At 34.2% G+C, this 13,053-nt stretch overlaps 1 protein-coding gene across 4 annotated transcripts in view; it reads right to left on the reverse strand.

Annotated features, from left to right (window-relative positions):
- Nucleotides 1–12,428, reverse strand: part of LOC106134576 (Ig-like and fibronectin type-III domain-containing protein 1) — a 143,507-nt gene extending 131,079 nt beyond the window's left edge. For all 4 annotated transcript variants that reach the window (XM_060949026.1, XM_013334680.2, XM_013334671.2 and 1 more), the window contains exon 1: nucleotides 12,263–12,428. The gene's annotated coding sequence lies outside the window, so the exon portion shown is untranslated. The remainder of the gene's footprint in view (nucleotides 1–12,262) is intronic.
- Nucleotides 12,429–13,053: the final 625 nt, after the last annotated feature.

Genomic DNA, 13,053 nt, shown 5'->3' on the forward strand with positions numbered 1-13,053 from the left:
AATTTTGGTATGGGTAGGAATAGTATAAGATTTTGGTGCGTGGTACAAGGTGAGAGAACAAGCGTGTATTATGTTATTCGTTTTTATTTCTCGGCATATAAGTGAATGTAAGACAGAGCCAACAAACCAAAATACAAAAAAATAACTCTACATACATACATATGGTCACGTCTATATACCTTTTGGGGTAACAACTTTATTATAACTCTAAAACAATATATTACCGCTTCCGGCACTAAAAGAAACAAGATAGGACCACTCCATCTCGACTAAGGGATAGGCTTATAAACTTGGAATCCTTCTTTTAGGCGACGGGCTTGCAACCTGTCCCTATTTGAATCTCAATTCTATCATAAAGGTATACAGTTGAATGTGGTCTATCAGTCTTTTCTAGACTGTTGGCTCTGTCTACCCTGAAAGGGATATAGACGTGATTATACCTATCCCTTAGTCGGCTTTTACGACATCCATGGGAACGAGATGGAGTGGTCCTATTCTTTTTTTTATTGGTGCCGGGAAACACACGGCATACATTAAATTAATTACGGAGATAAATTTTAAGCATAAAACCTCTTTTAACTTGTACCACACAGGGTCCTTAGGAAAAAAACGTATTCATTTTAATTTGTCGTCTGGATTTGTGCCCTCTCGAGTAGGTATTTAAGTTTGATTTATTACTGCGTATTTTTCATGCGGGGCTAGACCTTGACGACTTGAAATAGATCGTTCTTATTGAAATTGGCCTTAATATGCTTTATTCAAATTATTTATCTCAACTCAATCTCACGGATTGAAATGTAAAAAGTTACATGTTGTATCGAGCAGATTTTGATGCAGAAAATTGAGAAAGTGAGGTACTCCTCACTTTCTCAATTTTCTTTACACACACACACACTCACAAACAAACACACACTCACTCACACAACAGACATAATATAATAATCACTTCATCACTGTATTTTTACGGGTTATCTACCCCTAAAATTTATCAAAAATATATCTAGATTTTTGATATTTTTTTTTTGTATTAGAGAATAGAATAGAATAGATTTACTTTCAAAATTATATACAAGGTATCACTTATTGACGTCACATCACTTAAATCTAATTATATTTACTACCGCTTCCAAAGCGCATGTGTAGAAGAAGCGGCGGAACGAACTACACTGCAGCATTTACACCGGACGTCAATTTATAAATATAGATCTAAATTGAGGACGAATGCGTATTGTCTACATTAAAAAATATAAATAAATATAATACCAATGATTTCAATAGGAATATTTCTTTAAATTATAATAGTAGACCGTGTCTAGTGCCGTGTGGTTCCCGGCATCAATACAAAAAATAATAGGATAATAGGACTCCATCTCTTTCCTTGGTCTACTTTACATACATACATAAATATGGTCACGTCTTTATCCCGTGTGGGGTATACAGAGCCAACAGTCTTGAAAAGACTGATAGGCGACCAGCAGTTATTGAGCTTTATGATAGCTCTATGATAGAAGATATTATGATAGAGATTCAAATAGTGACAGGTCCCATCGCCTAAACGAAGTCTCAAGTTTATAAGCTTATCCCTTGGTCGCCTTTTACGACACCCATGGGAAAGAGATGGAGTGGCCCTATTCTTTTTTGTATTGGTGCCGGGAACCACACGGCACAACTAAAACTATTAAAACAACATTATATTCTCTTACCAGTTGCGAATTACTAAGGATATTGGTTATACAGTCCGGCAATGTTTTGCGAAACGAATCCGGCTAAATATAGACTAGGGTCGCAATGTATGTAAATTGTTTCAACCTTGCGGATATGTTTCGCGGTCGGGTAATAACGATAATAACCCTTCGGATGTTTGATTAGGATTTTTGGAAATATGTTAGGTTATAAAATAAATTATTTTTATTACAGTGAATAAGCTGCTACTCATCTTGTTTGTTTGTTTGTAATATCTTTATTGCATAAAAAATTACACAGTTACAAGAAAATAGTACTAACATAGTTATAAAAGAAACAAATCACTCACAAAATTCTTGTGTGGATTGTAAAAGTTAGCCAAGGGTAAGGCTAATAAAATCGGATTCTTATTTTAGGCCATTAACCTGTCACTAATTGAAACTCAATTCTATCATTTAGCCATATAACCGAGGAGCGAATTCATAGCCTTAATACTGTTGGCACTGTTTACCCCGTAAGGTATAAAGACGTAATTATTTATGTATGTTTTTCGTTTGGTACGTTAGTGGTCGAACATAAAAATTACATTCGATGCAAAATTTCAAACCCTGTTGTAAACCAGAACTAATTATTATCTAAGTACATTATTTTTGAGGCGACATCTCTACGCCAAAAACAAAATCACGCAACGCTATCAGTCAAAAACATCGAAAAGTCTAAATCGCGCAAGCAAAGATTTCACGGATTGGAACATAGGTATATATACAACCACCGACACAACATCGTCTGTCGCGCGGTTCCCCAGGCATAACACACCTTTTAATGCCGACGTAAAGGCTTTTCCCTCATTTATCAACATTACCTCCCAAGCTTACTTCAAGACCTATTCTAGAATTTTGTCTTTGAATTTTCAGGTAAAACAGTCATTCATCGTTCACTTAATTCAAATTCAAAAAATTCAATTCAAAACTTTTATTCTATTTTTCAATTCATTCAATTTTGAAAAACCTTCAGTATCGTAGAAATATTCACGGGACTGAAATTAAAGATTACAAAAAACAAAATAACTAAGCAACAATAAAGTAAACAAATAAATATTAAGGAATTATAACAGTCCTCTTTTGTGTCGGGGTTTGATTAAAAAACAAAAACAGGATGTGATTTGAAATACATAATAATAACACTTACGATCATTACTGGCTAATGAAAGTAATGGCATTTTAATTGGAGGAAAATATCTGTTTTCGAGTTGACATTGCGAGGTAGCTGTTCGCGACTTCGTTGACGTTAAAATTGGATATTAATGTACCTACTTAAAGTAAATAAGGTGGGGCGGGTAATATTTTTTACACCTATTTCAAGTTACACCAAATGAATCATACGAGTAGGGATTTAGGAGAACTGCGCTCAAATCGGAGTAATGGTTTTCGCGTGATGCCAGTACAGACATACATTACAATACATATACTTAAAAAATACATGATTAAAAACATATCAAGATTGATTAAGTACCTAGTTTTATTAAATACCAGTATCAAAACACAAAACTATTAGATTTCTTACGACTTATAGCCAAATTTTCGTTATTTTAATATAAGTGTTCCATATCTCAGTATAAAAATAAATTGACCCAAAGAGCTATTTGAATCAGTCAACCAGAAACATATGATGTACAAAATTGTTCCCCGCAACGAGATTGCCTATTGTCCATTTTCAAAGACTTTACCTTATAAGAAGAGAGCATAGACAACTAGAGTTACTTAGAGATTTCTATTATAGAGCGCGCGAAACAAAAACTTAAATGATGGTGCTAGTCCTAAACACACATTAAAAAAAAACATTGTTTTTAATCATTTATACAACATACAATAAAATACAATAATTATATATTGCACCACAATGAATTACAGCAAATTCACGATTATTAAAAACATTGCAGCAAAAGGCGACTTTATCACTAAAAGCGATCTCTTCCGTCACCTGAAAGAGATAGAGCAACCAAATTGTGTATAAAACTTCACCCAGAGAAAATATAAGCAGGTGTTGCTGAATTACCTTTGTACCAACTTATATATGTCACAAATAAGATATAGTAGGATACAAACACATACAAATTATAGCAACTGACAGTGGAAAATTCGCAGGATTTATCCATTTTGGTCTTGGTCCTTCCCTGTTTAATATAAGCATTATTTTTTAAACCACGCAATTGATTTTGATGCAGTTTTCACTGTTATTTAGATAAGTTATTTCCGTAGTTCGTACATAGAAAACATCATTCAAGCGATATCTCAAAAACTTCTGAATCGATCATTTTGGTTATAATGACTACATTTCAGTTTATTTATGAGTCATAACCGGAAACAATGATGAGAATCGAATAATTACGAAATTGTATTAATGATGCTCATTGTATTTCAAAGCCATCTGTACAATGGTCTGCTTGTATGTATATCATAACACCAATTATTTAAGTCACGTATGTTTTTGTAAGCAACGTATTCAGTATTGACTTTGGCTTTTGGAATATTATTATTTCGAAGAATTTTCTGTTTTGCATATTTGATGTAATTAAAAATTATTGCATTTAAATTGTTATAAAAAATCTTTAAACGGCTCAGATATAATAGGGATTGGATTCTTTCTAATTTTCTTTTACTCTTACTTTATTGTTTTTGTGGAAAATATTTCGCGCACTCTATAAAATCATTAGTTCCTCTAAGATTGGTGACATTTCCAATATGTCGCTATTTTACAAAATGGCCACTTACTGATGTCACTTTTGTGGTGACTTTTTTTCTCAACGAACTACTTTTTTTTAAAGATATCAAAATATATTTTAATTCTTAGTTTTTGTTTGAATCAGATATAATACTTAAAGTTTTTTACCAGTCAACCATTGATTTATTAATACATTGTACCTACCTACATTATAATTTTTGCATTAATTATAATAACTTCATATTTTTAATTGCATGGCTTATAGGATCGTGTCGACTCAGTTTTAAAAGCAAACAACGTGATTTAATAGATCCTTTTCTCACGATTTCATAAAATAAGGCGCTCGGTAGCAAATCGCCAAGTTTCGCAAAGATCTGTCAAAATGATATGATTCCCTTATTTTTCTTTGTTGAGTGTAGCAAAAAGTGTAAATCCGTACCTATTCATACAAACGTATTATGTAAAATATCTAGTTTACTTGAAATATATGAAATAGATATATATACCAAGTATGAATTATATTAAAATTATTGAAATATATGAATTTTCTTTTTGAACATTTTGAATCTCTGTATATACAGATTCAAAATGTACATTTGTTAACTTATAGATCCCCTTACAATAAAAAGAATAGGACCACTTCTTCTCCTTCCCACGGATGTCGTAAAAGGCGACTTAGGGATAGGCTTATAAACTTGAGATTCTTCTGTAAGGCGATGGGCTAGCAACCTATCACTATTTGAATATCAATTCTATCATCAAGTTTTGGCTTGATGCTTGAGCTAAGCGTGGCCAATCAGTCTTTTCAAGACAGTTAGCTCTGTCTACCCCGTAAGGGATATAGACGTGACTATATGTATGTATAATTTAATTGTAAGCAAATGGACTATAAAAATCAATCGATTAATTTATGTGGAATTTATTTTATATGTCGATACTGATTTAAAAAGGCTAACCCCCTTGATTTGAAAAGGCTTATATTAATCCTAATGTTTTCCGTCATACTTTTCAATTACTAACACCATTTGATTGATGTACCTACCGTGCAACAAAATTCAATTTAATTTACAGTGAACCAGGAACTTGGCGCATCTTTTTAATAAAACTAACCTCTAATTGAGGCATCAAATAATTTCCGTTTTTAAGTCGTGATGACTTCTCTAGGCCATGAACTCTGCTCGAAGGATTTTTGTGAACGGACCTTTTATTAATAAAATTATATTTTTTATAGGCAGCTGATACTCGTAATCACCTTTTTTGCTGAGTACATATTCGGTTTTGGCATATTTAATTGTGGTTTTTATTTTAGAACTAGCTGTTACCCGCGACTTCGTACCCGTGGAAGAGTCACTAATCCCACTCTCTACTTTTTCAATTCGAACCAGTAGTTCCTGAGATCAACGCGTTCAAACAAACAAACTCTTCAGCTTTACAATATTAGTATAAATTGAATTAATTCCTTACATTTATTATTAAAAACATTTGCAGTATCAAAAATGTGTAATGCCGTGAGGTTTCCGGAAGTTAGAACCAGTCTATATCTTTCCCATGGATGTCGTCAAAGGCGACTAAGGTATAGCCTTATACATTTGGGCTTCTAATCTGTCACCGTTTGAATCTCAATTCCATCATGAAGCCATACAGCTGAACGTGGCCTTTCAGTCTTTTCGAGACTTGTGTGTCTGTCTACCCCGCAAGGGATATAGACGTAACTATATGTATGTATGTTGTTACTTATTATACGGATTCCTTTGTTGTTACAAAGGAATGCCTTGGGTACGTCTAGGAAGCGTACTTTGTCTCTGCCTACCCCAATGAGAACAGGTGTGATGGTGGTATGTAAAAACAAAGAACATTTCTGCATTCCATACTTTCACTACGTTCCAATCCTACTACTATTATAAAGGCGAAAGTTTGTATGGATGTATGGATGTTTGTTACTCTTTCACGCAAAAACGACTGAACCGATTACCATGAAATTTGGTATGTAGGTAGCTGAAGACCCAGAATAACACATAGGCTACTTTTTATCCCAGAGTTCCCGCGGGATTGATAGGGTTTCCATGCGGACGAAGTCGCGGGCGGCCTCTAGTAATATATGTTTTTCAGTTTTATTCTTATAAACATATATAAGTATTCTATTTAAAGAGGCAAAAATATATTTTATTTGAAACTAGCTGTTTAATTAACTGATAACTTTTTTTTGTGAACCGATTTTGATGAAACAATCTTTAAATGATTTATCTGAGTTGAACAAAGCAATTGGTGAATGTTTAAAGTAAATCGGTTCAGAACTTTCGGAGATAAGCGTGATCATACATATAGACAGACAGACAAAAATACAAAAAAAAAATTTTGCTTTCTATTATTCATTTTAAGTGTCCCTTTATCCATTTCAGTCAAAAATACTAAATGTACAGACAAAATATTTTTATTAATACTATTTTATTAGATGAATAGATTTAATCAAAAAGTACTCGACGAATTTAGACGATACTCGAAACTCAGAGACTATATTATATAATTAAACCATCGTGATTCTCACAGGAACAGGGACACGAACAAGATATACTAACTTTAAAAAAAACCAACATTTTAAAGCTTATTAGTTCTTTAACTTTCTATCCAAACGAGCAGCCTTTAAATTCAGAGTCTTAATTTCGCAAAAGAGTCTTTATTAAAAGACTGTAATTTCCTCATACGAAGAGGCAAAGACGGGAACCTGCTCCAAAGAATTTTCATTTCAACGTCATGCATGGAGCGGTATATATCAACAGAAATTTAGGTCGCGTTTTAGAAAGGATTTGCAGACTCTTGCATAATCTTGTCACGTTAAGAGGGAATGCCTTAGGTTCACGCGGGGAGCGACCTTTGTTCTCATAATCTGGTAAACATTACATAAAAAAGCATTTAATGCCAGCCAAACAGCTGAACGTGGCCTATCAGTCTTTTCAAGACTGTTGGCTCAGTCTACCCCGCAAGGGATATAGATGTGATTACATGTATGTATGTATTTAATGCCAGACCAATTAAAATAAGTTCTATGTCTAATCTAAATGATCGGATTGTGATTTTGTGGGAACCGGGAATTTGTGAGTTGTTGGCAATCACAATACTTTACCGTACAAGTACCACAGTGATATATTTTTCTTTTCAAATTTTTGAAAGATTAGCCCTTATTTTCTTCTAATCCTTGACAAAGTTCGTGAATAGTGCTTGATTTTTTTGGGATTTAAACCCTTCTTTCTTCTACTAATAATGCAAAATTATAACCAAAAAACAACAGAAGAGAAAAAATTTAAGATTCTGAAAATGAAAACAAAAATTAAAAAAATTATCTATTATTTTTTTATTAGGGGAACAACAACTCTTGAAATATTACAATCAAATATATTAAAACTAATTGCTAATTAGAGATTCTTGTTAACAATTTATGTGTTAAACTCTCCTATAAAAATATAAGAGTACATTTGTAATAATGATAAAAGGTTTCATACAGGGATACGGAGCGTCACCTTGGCTGTTCAACCTATGGATAGTTTATGGATATTAATTTAACAGATTTGTAGATTAAGGAAGGAAAAAGAATGAGTTACTCGTCAAATGTCTTCTCTATGCTGACGAATCTGACGATCCTGTACCGGAGATAGTACGATAAACTGTATGTATGAATCTTTGAATAAGAAATGCATGAAAGTGAACGTAGGTAAAATAAAAAAACAATGGTTTTGGAAAAAGAGTAGAAAATGACAGAATGTAACATTTTGATTGGACGAGAAAAAGTGGAAAAAGTGAGAGTTTGGGAAAAGTCATTCTCCACGGTATTTCATCTTAAAGGGGTTTCCAACATTTCCGATTTAATTTAATACGTCTAATCCTGTTTATTACGTGAGTCGTATTATGATTTAAGAAGCAGGGTTAGTATTAACTGCGTTCTTTATTTGGATTTATATTTGGGCACCGTGTGGTTCCCGGCACCAATAGAAAAATGAATAGGACTACTTCATATCTTTCCCATGGATGATGAAAATGGCGACTAAGGAATATGTTTTAAAACTTAGGATTCATCTTGTAGGCGATAGGCTAGCAACCTGGCCTATCTATCCCATTAAGACTGTTGGCTCTGTCTACCCCGCAAGGGATATAGACGTGACTATAATTAATGTATGTACGGTCAAAGGCGAACGCCGGCATCCTGCTTGAAATCATAAAAACTGATTTAAACACTAACGTTTAACGCTAAAATAACGAACCGTTAACATAATCCATATTAGCTTATCAACAAACGCGACTGATAAAAATAATGTCAAGTTAACGTTGGCGACAATTAAACGTCGTTTAGTGGTTTCTACAGAGTAATTATCACTTCGTATCTCATACGTACATACCTACATATAGTCACGTCTGTATCCCTTACGGGCTAGACATAGCCAACAGTCTTGAAAAGACAACTGTTTGGCATAAAGAGAGAATTGAGATTCAAATAGTGACAGGTTGCTAGCCCATCACCTATAAGAAGAATCCCAAGTTTATAAACCAATCCCTAAGTCGCCTTTTACTACATCCATGGGAAAGAGATGGAGTAGTCCTATTCTTTTCTATTGGTGCCGGGAACCACACGGCACACATATTCAAAGAAAATAAATTATCTCATCGATCAATGATGATGCAAGGAAAGAAGTATACAGAGATCGTGGCAAGTGGAAAGTGGTAGTCTCTGCCTACCCCTCCGGGAGAGAGGCGTGATTTTATGTATGTATGTATCAATGATGATTTTTGTTAAATGTTTATGCCGTATTCACCGTCTGTGACGTACAGACAGACGGAATAAGACACTTTTTATCTTAACAACGAAGGTCGGTCGACGGAGGCTAATAATGACAAAAAGTTGTATAAGAACATTTTTGTTGGTAATTAAAGATTTTTAGCCGTGACCGAAAAGAGGGGTGTTCATAGTTTCGCGTTATACAGTATTCTATATAACGTCACGAATATTGTGCCTATATAACATAACATATAATCACGTTTATATTCCTTGCGGGGTAGACAGATCCGACAGTCTTTAAAAACACTGAAAGGTCACGTTCGGTTTAATGATGAAATTGAGATTTAAATAGTGACGGGTTCCTAGCCCATCGCCTACAAGAGGAACCCCAAGTTTATAAGCTTATCTCATAGTCGTCTTCAACGACATCCATGAGAAAGATATGCAGTGGTTCTATTTAAAAATGGCGGAAACCACACGGCACTGGTTGGCCTGTTACTTATATACACAAACAAACGTATTGTAAACCTAATCAATTTGTCTGTCTGTATGTAAACAAACAATGACGGTTTCTCCTGAACTGTGTGCCTGTTTGAGGTCTCACGCACTCAGAGGAGTGTAAATTAATTCATTATAGTTGGAAAAGTTTGAAACTAGCTGTTGCTCACGGCTTCGTAACTGTAGGAATTTTGGGAAATCTGTCATTTGTTGGATTCCTCGAAATTGGTAGAGTTTGTTGTGTTTTATCTTTATCTTTGTATATTTGACGAAATATTCGTATTGAAATAATTAGTTCTACATTCGTTCATGTCTTTTAATGTAGACAATGTGCATTCGTCCAGGATTAAGATTTAAGAGACAACATTTATCGAGGAAGGATTAAGGCTATATAACATCACGCTGCAACTATAAGGAGCGAAGAAATAATGGAAAATGTGAACAAAAACGGGGAAAATTATTCATCCTTGAGGGCTTCAATGATGCCCAAAATAACTATTCCACGCGGACAAAGTCGCGGGCACAGCTAGTTTATATAATATAAGTTGGAATTACTTCCACAGCTGACGGTCAAAGCCGATATCCGATGACTGATGTGAAAAAAAAATGAATGTGGCATAAATAATACACTGATAATGTCAGGAAAATACGCGTTCTCTCACGCCATTGAAAATATCTTGTGATTAATTGCATCAGATGTTAGGTACATCGCGGAAGTTGGAACAATGAAGGGCGGGTCTGGTTTTTCTTAAGTCCAAAGTGACCATTATCTGTTGGCTTCATGTAGGTACGTAAAGAGTCCATTTTGCGAGTGGGGCACATAGAAAATTATAAATCTATACTAATTTATGAAGCTGAAGAGTTTGTTTGTTTGAATGCGCTAATCTCAGGAACTATTGGTTCTTATTGAAAAATTCTTTTTGCGTTGAATAGACTATTTATCGATATAGACTTTAGGTTATATAACATCACGTCGCAACTATAAGAAGCAAAGAAATAATGGAAAATGTGAAAAAATCGGGGAAAATTATTCATCCTTGAGGGCTTCAATGATTCCCAAAATAACTATTCCACGCGGACGAAGTCGCGGGCATAGCTAGTAAATAAATATATACGGGACAAATTGCACAGAGTCAGCCTCGACGTAAGTTTGAAACTTTATGGTATTATAAAATTAATACAATAAACATCCAAGACCCAGGCCAATCAGAGAAAGTTCTCATCATGCCCTAGCCGGGATTTGAACTCTTTCAAATAAAAATAACTCTTCCTCCTGAAGCGGAAGACATAGATTGGCATTCTTTCAATTCATTTAGTTTTTGTTATACATTTGCGTCCCTTCATACAATATTCCTATTACTATTACCATAGTGCGGGCTGTGATCAGTTTCATCTTAATAGGTAATATTTCTTAAATGATGCTTGAATTTTCATTTGCTAGAAGTTATTTGAGAATGGATATTTTTTCAATGAGAATGCACATTCTGCATGTATTGTATAAGGTTGTTTTAGGTTAAAAATGTTATTTTTTTTTTTATTATTTATTCTAGTTAAGTAATAAAAATGTAAGAGTATTTATATTATTTCATTTTGGGATTCCTATATTATATGTTCATATTCGAAGAAGAAGAAATTACTAGAACCCTTTTTTTAATTTACTTTTACAGTCTGGGAGGAGAAGCAGCAGACTATAGACTATAGAAGCATTTGGCGTTAGAATATCAATTTACAATTTCGAAATTCTGTGAACAAAAACTTCGGCTATTGAAATTGCTTTTTTTTCCTGTGAATGCTGTCAGTCGGGAAATAGAGAAACAGTTTTTGCGTGTTGGATACATTTCGTTGTAACAGGTTTTTGTTGAAATTATTCAACATTGTTAGTCAACCGAATATTAGCAAGTTATACTGTTATTATTGCATAAATAAATACATATAGTGACGTCTTTATCCCTTACGGATAGACAAAGGCATCTCTCCTGAAAAGACTAAAAGGCATTTTTTTTATTAAAAATGATGTTATTTTATCTTTGTTCGAGTTTATACCAAAAAAAATACTATATTTAAATAATGGTCATTAATTCCTACAAAGTCCTACCTACAACTATGAAAATACATTTTGTTTTGTATGAAGATAGTTAAAATATAGTTGTTTCTTTTTTAACTATAAACTTATATATGATGTATTCAAATCTTTACTACTTATTTCAAACTTGTTAACAAAACAAAAGACTAATATTTTTGGAGAAACGACGCTTGGATAAAATAAATTAAATTTCCTACTTACAACAATGTTTATAAATTATCATAGTTACGAACATGACCGCTTCCTTGTTGATTTAGACATAGTATAGGAAGCAATTCCTCAATAAAATTGATCGATCATTCAACAGTTTCAACACCAACAAAGAAACGAACAATTGATTTTAATAATTCAGATTCAATAACAAAAGACTTTTGTACGTAAGAAGAAAGCGTAACGCAACATTTTTATTGACGACAATTTCTTTAAACTAAATTGTCTGAACAGAATTTTTCTTTTTACTATTTCCTAACACAAACACGATAAATATAAAAAAAAAATAAAATACTACAAACCTTATGCAGTATCCGAAAATTCAAAATCCTTGCACTGGCACACAGAAAAAAATTAAACAAGTAAAAAATGCACTATGGTTTTTAGCACACGCGCCGACGACCGTACGATTTTGGCGGGAACTGACGTCGGTCCGCGCCGAATCACAGACGACGCACGACTGAGCCAAGGAACCGAGTTTTACCGACAGTTTTCCATTTCGACATAACAACCTGAAAACAAACATTTATACAGTAATTAATACAAGGGTATGCCGCATATCGATTGTCGATACACGTACCTACGTACAGGTGATTAATCGATCGTTTTTAAAATAGATAAAAGATATTCGACAGATGATATAAGGCCGGGACTCCACCAAAGCAGAGATGTGTGCGGTGTGCTGTGTGCTGTGCGAGAAGAGATGTTTTTCAGCTCGCGGGACTCCACCAAAGCGGAGATGTGTGCGGTGTGCTGTGTGCTGTGCGAGAAGAGATGTTTTTCAGTTCGGGTGCGGGGCGTTGAGTGCTCAGTACGCACATCTCTCGTCTCCACTGCGCGACGTCCGCGCACAGCTCACATCTCCGCTTCCATCGCGACATACAAATATTACACATCTCCGCACAGCGATCTCCACTGAAGCTGAGCGGAGAGGAGACGTGTCAATAACTTAATTCTATTGGTTGTTTAAAAAACATCTCCTCTCCGCTCGTCTCGTCTCCGCTTTGGTGGAGTCCCGGCCTAAGGGAAATAAAAAAGTAGTGTTGTACAATGTTTTGTTCTTACTTGAATTTACACAAGATTTACCTATCTT

Source organism: Amyelois transitella, chromosome 17 (assembly GCF_032362555.1).
Source record: "Amyelois transitella isolate CPQ chromosome 17, ilAmyTran1.1, whole genome shotgun sequence".
In the NCBI taxonomy this organism is placed as follows: domain Eukaryota; kingdom Metazoa; phylum Arthropoda; class Insecta; order Lepidoptera; family Pyralidae; genus Amyelois; species Amyelois transitella.